An 8,560-nucleotide genomic window follows, 5' to 3' on the forward strand; every position below is an offset into this window, starting at 1 on the left:
TTCGAGCCTCTTCTCCGTTTTTGTATCCCGACAACCCCTCGCTAGCTATTTCCCGAAGGAAGATGGTGAGCAGTAATACATGGTGAAGAATCCGTGTACCTCTCACTACATATTCACCTAAGGGAGACGGTGAGCTGTAATACCCTAACATTACTGTAGTCTGGCATCATCACTCGAACACATATCCACGGGTCGCTTTAAAAGTTGCTTTAAAACTATATCCCAGGATGCACATGCGCGGGACAATCGAACGAATTTGGTAAATGCAAATTTGCCCGTTCTTTCTTAAACGACAGAAAACATTTAATTCAAATCTGGTCATAGATTTTAACTTTTCGATAAGCCTAATGTCCTTACAAATTCGAAAAAACTTGTGCTAAATAATGTAGAGAGTACACGAGCCCGAAAAAGCTGTATGTAGGAACTCAAATATGTTTGATTTTATGAAGAAATGCAGTACGACATCTTTTAGAAAATCATAAAACAATTCATTCTGTTGACGATTCAGAATTGGTCGATTATCATAATAATTACTGATCCGTGTGGATATCCTATTACTGTTTCTTTCTGGCTATGTCTTGCATTGATATGAAGCTATCGAAGTGCAGCGAAGATAAGAATCTGTACAATAATGATAGTGAATATGGGAGCCAAAGTGAAAATATATAATATGTGTGCAGTGGAGGAACACGCAGTAGGAGCCAGTGGTTACTTTTCATATTCAAAGTAGGTAGAGCGGATCACATACAAAACTGAAATGGTGCTCCTCAAAACAAGCTAACGATGTTGTACAAAGGAATGCACTGTCTTATTTTCACTGCATGGGCTGATGTGAAATATAGAAATAATGGGCGACGCACAGACCATTAACTTTCATTTATGGCAAAAGGCGAGAGGAAAGCCAAAAATGAACAGGCGAGGCTTGCCGAGCCCGTTAATTTTGACTTTCCCTTTGCCCGCGCCCATAAATAAACGTTCATGGTCAACGCGGAGTCTGTAATTTCCGTTATATTATCAACGAACCCCCAAAACCCTCAAAATTTACGAAAATCTCCCACGCGACGAACGACGACTGGGCCCTAGAACTTGTCAGAACTTGTCAGTGAGTAGTACGCTGTAAACATTTTGCAGATCCGGAGATTTTTTTCAAAAAAAGTGTAAACACTTGGCCAACAAGTGTTCCATTTTATTTTGCGATTGATTGTGATCTTTGTACAAATTACAATTTACGTTTTAGTTCTAAAGTTACGATGTTTACGATATTATTCATATTTACGGGCACATAAACAAACCATTATTGCGTATTTGTGGTCGGTCACATGGTTCAGCTCGACCAATTAAAATGCGACGGAGAGGGCATGATAATATAATACATTATGTGTATACTTAAATAATCCGGCAATCGTCAGAAAGGCGAAAAAGTCGACTTGTCAAACTTTTTGAAAATGCAAGTTTCACACTGTTCGTAATTTACCCTGCAAACACACGGAGGAATGGACCATAGAAATGAACATATCGCATCGAGAGCCAACAAGAAGTGACCCAAACGTTTTGTTGTTAAACAATTTCATTAGCCCATGAATGTGACGTTTTCTGATTGCAACTGATTTCAAATTTAAATTATTTAGCGTAAGCGGTGCTTTCCTCGGCTTTTTACAACACAACATGTTATTAGGTCCGTTGTTATTCTTTCTCTCTAACGACAAAAGAAAACTCCCTGGGATATCTTTATCAGAAAATGACATGACCTGCCCGCATCAAAGACTTTAGCACTATTTTCCGAAACAGTGCGGCCTTACACAAATGATATTTTGTGTGCTATTGATAAAAGGCGGCGTCACATAAAACGACGTGTCATAAATAACCTTTGTGACGTCGGGACTACATGTAATTTATACTATTCTGGGGTATACGGTGTACCATGGGCTTTGCCATTGTGCGGTTCTTTATTATGACTGTGAACCATAATTTCTTTAAATAATACGTGGTGAGGCCTTCGTGCATGTACTTTCTGACATATGGCAGTTACTTTTCTTCAGATAGAACGATTTTGGCTTTTACGAAAGTAATACGAATTTAGTCATAGGTATTTAAGATAAAGCGAATGTATATGACAAATTTTCCAATTGTATAAATATCGATGTAAATAGCGACGGATGTAGTAGCAGAGACAGACGTCATTTAGGCGAAGATTTATCGAGCAAGCTTAAATGACGCTAAATGACGCTATGACACCAAATATAAATATAGATGGGAAACCGCTGCATTCGAGTAGACCTGAACGCTAAAACTTTAGCTTGGTAGACTGGTACCGTAAGGCGATTTTGAATCCGACGGACTCCGATAAAATTCTGATAAAATGTATGTAGTACAAGTGTACGAGTGGTTAGCGGTCGTATCGTCATGTCAATATGAATCTTTTATCATAGTGCCAGTCGAGCAGATTGAAGTAGTATCATGGAAAATACACAGCGACAGAGTCGGACTGGTTATAACTCTATGGTGCAGTAACTCTACTCTAATGCTCTAATGGCGCAATGTTCAGTATGAATGAATTCGCCAACTTTCTTTTGCATTCCATAATATCAAAATTACCAGAATGTGCGGTCATGCAGAGCCGTCAGCGAAAATAATGCATTGCTAAAGGTTATAGGGAAAACAATTAAAGCTTTCTTATTGAAGGACACTCTTGCCTAGGTTCACACTCACGCTCCTGACCACCTCTGAGTCTGGCGCAAAACGGATAAAAGATTAGCAAAATTTTGGTCATCATTAGCACTGTATTTGAATCTCCCGCCTTTGTATCGATCAAGCTCTAGGCCGATTGTAAGGGCTGGTATTAAGCGTGTGCTCGCAAATTTATGTCGACTCTGAACCCACCCCTCAGACCCGACATAAATTATGCGGGTCCAGGGCCGTTCCAGGGCTGACAGAGCGCGTTTTTTTTTTAAGCGCCGACTCAGAGGAGAGTTGAACTCTGTACTGTAAGCGCAGTGAATATAGCAACAGACTATAAAATTGTTAAGCTCCCTCTTAGCGATAGGTTATTCTGACGGCTGCATAGCGATATCATTCGAAAAAATGTTTTACAAAACGTCTATGCATTTACTTTATCTTTAGAGGATTTATAAGCACATATTACTGATTTGATTTCAATAATAATTGACGAAAAATTAAAGATAACGTTTCCTTTACAGGACTGTCCTCATATTTAAAACGTCTATGTTTTCTGCATCGCACTTAAATAAAACCCGCTATACAACTTTACTTCGGCAGGAAGTAAAGTCTCCTCAAATGCCATGCGCTTATTTACTATATGATCAAGCCTGGTGTGTCAAGTATCCTGTGAAAAGCCTGCTAATATAACTCACCATTTAGATCCTGCTGACACAAGTTTACTCGTCTTTACAGACTGACGTAAGCAAGATGTTAAGGTAGCAATCTCCTCGAAAATGAAGATTTAAACTTTCGCTCTTACTTTCCAAGGAAAATCACACTCTCACCAAATCAAGAATCGGGGTCACCGAGCACGATTTTGAATAAGAGAAACAAATTACTTCACATTTACCGATATTTGAAATTCAAAATAGCCGCTATCTTTAGACGATGAAAATGTTCTTACTCCAACAGTTTTAAAATGAGCCCCGCAAGAGGCATATCAGAGAAGTATGGAGAAAATTTGTTTTTTGAGTCTTACTATCTGTCCCCCGAAGAGCATCCAAACTTAATAAAGCATATTATATTGTTTTCAAAAATATAAACAACTTTGAAAAACAAATTACCACTATTGTCCAAAATATTCTTTGTGAAATGTGACAAGCCCTTTGACTCGTTGCAAATTTCGATAATCAGTGACTACATAGGGTTTTGAGTGAATAAACCACGATACTCTCGCAATTTCAAAATTTAAGATGCCCCGTGGATATTTCTACCTTCCTGGCGTAATGACTGAGTTCTCCCTCAATACCATGGTGCGAAAAAATTAAGTGTCATTTCAGTAATCTATACCAGGCTGAGTATCAGCTATTTTTATAGTACGCTGACATGCCAAGAAACTTCGAGCTAGGGATGCCACAACTGATATTTGGGTGTTTCAAACAGATAGGCCTAAAGAGTATAGGCGAGCGTTTATATTTCGCTGATTATGAAAAGTCAACGATGCTCTTTGAACAAAGCAAGTTAGCGAGCCGTGTATTTTAATAACGGCTAATGACATCATTTCCATATGTGTTCCAAACAATACAATCTTGATGACAATACTAAACTGTCCTCTACTAAAATTTCCGTTCACACGTCGTTATTAAAAGACACTTTGACATCAGAAGTCTGTTTCTATGCATGATGACTCATTGTCAGGACATGTAAGTTATGAGAACGTTTGTTTGCTTCTTTGAAGAACAGTTCAGGTGATACAGAAGCTCCATCGACATTGTTTGAAAGATAGTATCCTACACTGTGAATGAGATGGTCCTACAAACACCGCTAAAACTTGGCAAGGGGATTAGCTACACGAAAAAAAAGCATCAATGGCACTGTGTTCAAATGTAACTAGAACCGACAGACATACACGTCGAGTGACTTGGACGGTATTACTGCATATAATGTATATATGTAGAATAATTGAGTAAACACAATACAAGGTTAGGGCCCATTCTAAGCATACCAAGTAATACAGGTAGCAAATATCAAAGAAAGTTGAACAGTGTACCCTGATTGTTTTGTTTTTGTGTCTAATCAGTAATTTGCAAATTTTTGAAACCATCGTTATCCTTATTTTGAACATAACCCATGACACATCGTCACACTACAGTGATATATACAGCAAGTCCAAAGTGGTTTTAATATGCACAAACATACCGAAACGCATACATACATACATACATACATACATACATACATACATACATACATACATACATAATAATAATAATAATATTTATTTCTTATAGAGCGCATTACATTTTAAAAATCTCAATGCGCTTTACACAACACTAAAAAAGAGGTAAATTATAAATAAAAATTACGAGAAAACACCAATAAAATGCAAAGAGGTAAAATTTTAAAAAGTGTCTAGGAATAAAATGATCTAAAAAGATAAGTTTTTAACTGACTTCTAAAATTGTTAAAAGAATTAGCAAGCCTTATCTCAAATGGTAAAGCATTCCACAAATGGGGAGCACATACAGAAAAGGCTCTATTGCCATAAAAAGCCGTGTTGCAAACAGGCTGATGCAAAATGATCGCACCACTAGACTGGGACCTAAGTGTACGACCAGTATGACGTACTGTTAGCATTTCTTCTAGATAGTCGGGGCTTGGCCTGTTAGAATTTTGTAAGTGAAACAAAGAATTTTAAAATCAATTCGTTTCTGGACTGGAAGCCAATGTAAATTTTGTAGTACTGGTGTTATGTGGTCCCTTTTCTTCTTTCTGCTAACAAGCCGGGCGGCTGAATTTTGAATAGCCTGGAGTTTACGTATTTCAAAATTCGGAAGACCAAAAAGAAGACTGTTGCAGTAATCCAAACGTGATGTAATAAAGGCATGAACAAGTTTCTCCGTGGTACGTTGGTCGAGAAGATCACGAATCTTTCCTAACCTCCAAATCGCATGTGATGCTGATCTACAAATATTTGTAACATGGTCTGACATGGTGCAGGCAGAGTCCATTGTAACACCTAGATTGCGAACTGATTCAGATGGATATACACTGACATCACCAATCCGAAAATTACAACGAGGGACAGTTCCCTCAATCCCAAATTTTGAGGAAAAATGTACAACCTCTGTCTTACCGTCATTGAGTGCAAGCATATTGACCCTCATCCATCCCCGAATCTCGTCTAAACACGACTCGATCGTGGCAATGGGAACCTGGTTACCGTCGCATGTAATATAGGATTGGGTGTCGTCAGCATACATCATGTAATCTAAATCATATTTGTTAATAATGTCCTCCAGGGGTGCCACATAGAGACTAAAGAGAATTGGTCCAAGGACAGAACCCTGAGGAACACCACAAAACAACGACTGTTCTTCCGACAGGATTGACTTGACGCAAACAGACTGTGTACGCCCCGTAATGTAAGAATTGAACCAGTCAAAAACAACACCTGTGATGCCAAACCGATGACGCAGCCTGTGTAACAGAATGGCATGGTCAATCGTATCGAAAGCAGAAGAAAGGTCGAGTAAAATCAAAATTACATCTTTACGTTTATCTAAAGAGCGAAGTATGTCATTCTGCACTCTAATGAGGGCAGTTTCTGTGCTGTAACCCGCCCTATAGGCAGACTGACACTTGGCGAACAAATTGTTATTATGTAGGTATGCGTTCAATTGAGTGGAAACGACGCGCTCAATTAGTTTTGACAGAAAGGTTAAATTTGACACATACATACATACATACATACATACATACATACATACATACATACATACATACATACGAGAAAAGTAACACTAATTGAAGCCAATATTTCCCTATGATATATTTATGTATGGTATATAGTCATATCACTTATTGATTGATGAGCACCTGCATTTATTCATTTTTATTCATTGTTTTTGCAAATTTACAAAATCTTAAATCTATGATATCTGCAGTGATATATGCAGACAGTCCATTGTGTTTTTAGCACACATGTATGTTTTCATTGCTCCAGAACAAAACACACAATTTTGCCCGTCTAAGCAATGTAAAAAAGTCCCTCTCATTTAGCTTCAGATACCTTTACGGTAGTACACGCATCGAAAGTGGAGGACTTAAACTTTTGCTCAAACTTTTCTCAATGAAAATTTCAACCATTCTCGTACCCAATCAAGAATACGAATGAGGGGTCTCCGTGCAAAGTTTGGTTCTACAGAAACAAAATACCTGACATTTACTGATATTTGAAACTCAAAATGGCCGCATCCTGTATTTGTCAACTCTGTTGGAAAAAATAAACTTTGAGATTTGCAAAAAACTGAGATGGTGAATTTTGTCTTTATTCGGCTTAAAATGATAAGCTCCCACAAGCGTAGACCAGAAAAAGTATTTAAAAATATTCAGAGACTCCGAAAATATGTCCCGGAGGCGCATTCTACCTTAAGAATAGTTCTGTCTACTAGTAGAGCCATTGTAATCTGGAAAGATAATTCACTAGTTTTAAATCGAATGCGAACGAACGCACACTATACAAATGTACGCGCACTGACCATGTCACGAGCAATACATATTTTACTGAAAAAAAGACAATAAGTACAGAGTACTTCACACAAAACTTATGATATTTGGAATATTTGTAACACTTTTACACCTTTCAAAGGCACAAAGTCGCTTGTTTCACAACTCTTTGTAAAGTCGTTCTTTAATTTCTCTGTAAATATTTTGTTCGATATCAATAACATTCTAGGCAAATGATCGGCAGAATCCAGTTAGCTGTAGACAGAATCAATGAGGAAAATATGATATAACTTGTTTCATCCACAGAGATAGTGCAATGTTGCAACCTTTAGAGTGACGTTAAATCGTTGGTACGAATGACAGCATACGACGGCGTTACTGGAGTCTATAGTTGATCTATAAATGTATTTTCTTGCCAACCCAATTATAGAAAAAATCCCGCAAAGAGCCGCTCTGTCTATCCTAAGTATCACACGCTTCAAAACCAAAATATTTTCTCAAACCAAACTCAAGGAAACTTTTCTCAAATTTTAAAAAAGATGCGCATACACATAATAGAAAGTATACTCACCTTTCAAGCTACTCGATCAGGCTAACACAGTCCAGACCCGGTGTATAACCTAGCTCACAGTGAATCAGTAACTTAATTTATAGTGTCCGATATGCGTATGCAAATTTCAGATTATGAATATTTTGGTTAGAGGAACCTATCAGTTTTTATGGGTCACTCACACCCCGTCGAGTTCAGTGGCCTTCACAGGCTGGCCTTTTTTAGATGTGTTAACGTTGGTGATACGGGCAGATGGACCATAAATTCATCTCGATAAATGTCATTTGAAACAAACCATCCACAAAGATGTCAAAATTTTTAACCCTTTAATCGCAAAAGTCAATTTTTGTCACCTTTATAAAATATACCCCAGTCAATTTTTTTCTGATATCTGCCAAGATTTTGACCAAAAGCTATCGCAAATGAAATGTGATGTGCATTTGGTCAAAAATTATCAAAAAAATTGCAAAAGAATCATAAAAATTGGTAAAATGTTTCCCTAAAATTTTGGAGGGAAAAATTAGAGCAATTAAAGGATTAGTGCAAAGAGGCACAAAACGAAGGATACAGTGAAACAATTGGAAAGTGAGTGTGTTCCACAGGGAGATGAAGTGAATTTAAGCCTTAAATGGTTGAACAACTTAAATGCTGGGAGTCAATGGCGGCTGGCGCAAGTGCTTTATAGAAATGGTACAAGCTGACAAGATATAATTATACAATAAGATTACTTCTTCCCAGATGATAATGGACGAAAGGAAATTTTGGACAACATAATATACCAGGCGGAGCCAAGTGAGTGAAAAGTTTGATTTAGCAAGATGTTATAGAAAATGCTGACTTGTA

The 8,560-nt window shown here is 37.6% G+C and overlaps 1 protein-coding gene across 1 annotated transcript in view; it reads right to left on the reverse strand.

The window, feature by feature from the left end:
• LOC139116851 (uncharacterized) overlaps nt 1-7,789 on the reverse strand; it is a 52,257-nt gene extending 44,468 nt beyond the window's left edge. Inside the window, exon 1 of the mRNA XM_070679566.1 lies at nt 7,739-7,789. The gene's annotated coding sequence lies outside the window, so the exon portion shown is untranslated. The remainder of the gene's footprint in view (nt 1-7,738) is intronic.
• Between the last annotated feature and the right edge of the window lie 771 nt (nt 7,790-8,560).

Source organism: Ptychodera flava, chromosome 2, assembly GCF_041260155.1.
Source record: "Ptychodera flava strain L36383 chromosome 2, AS_Pfla_20210202, whole genome shotgun sequence".
NCBI lineage: Eukaryota > Metazoa > Hemichordata > Enteropneusta > Ptychoderidae > Ptychodera > Ptychodera flava.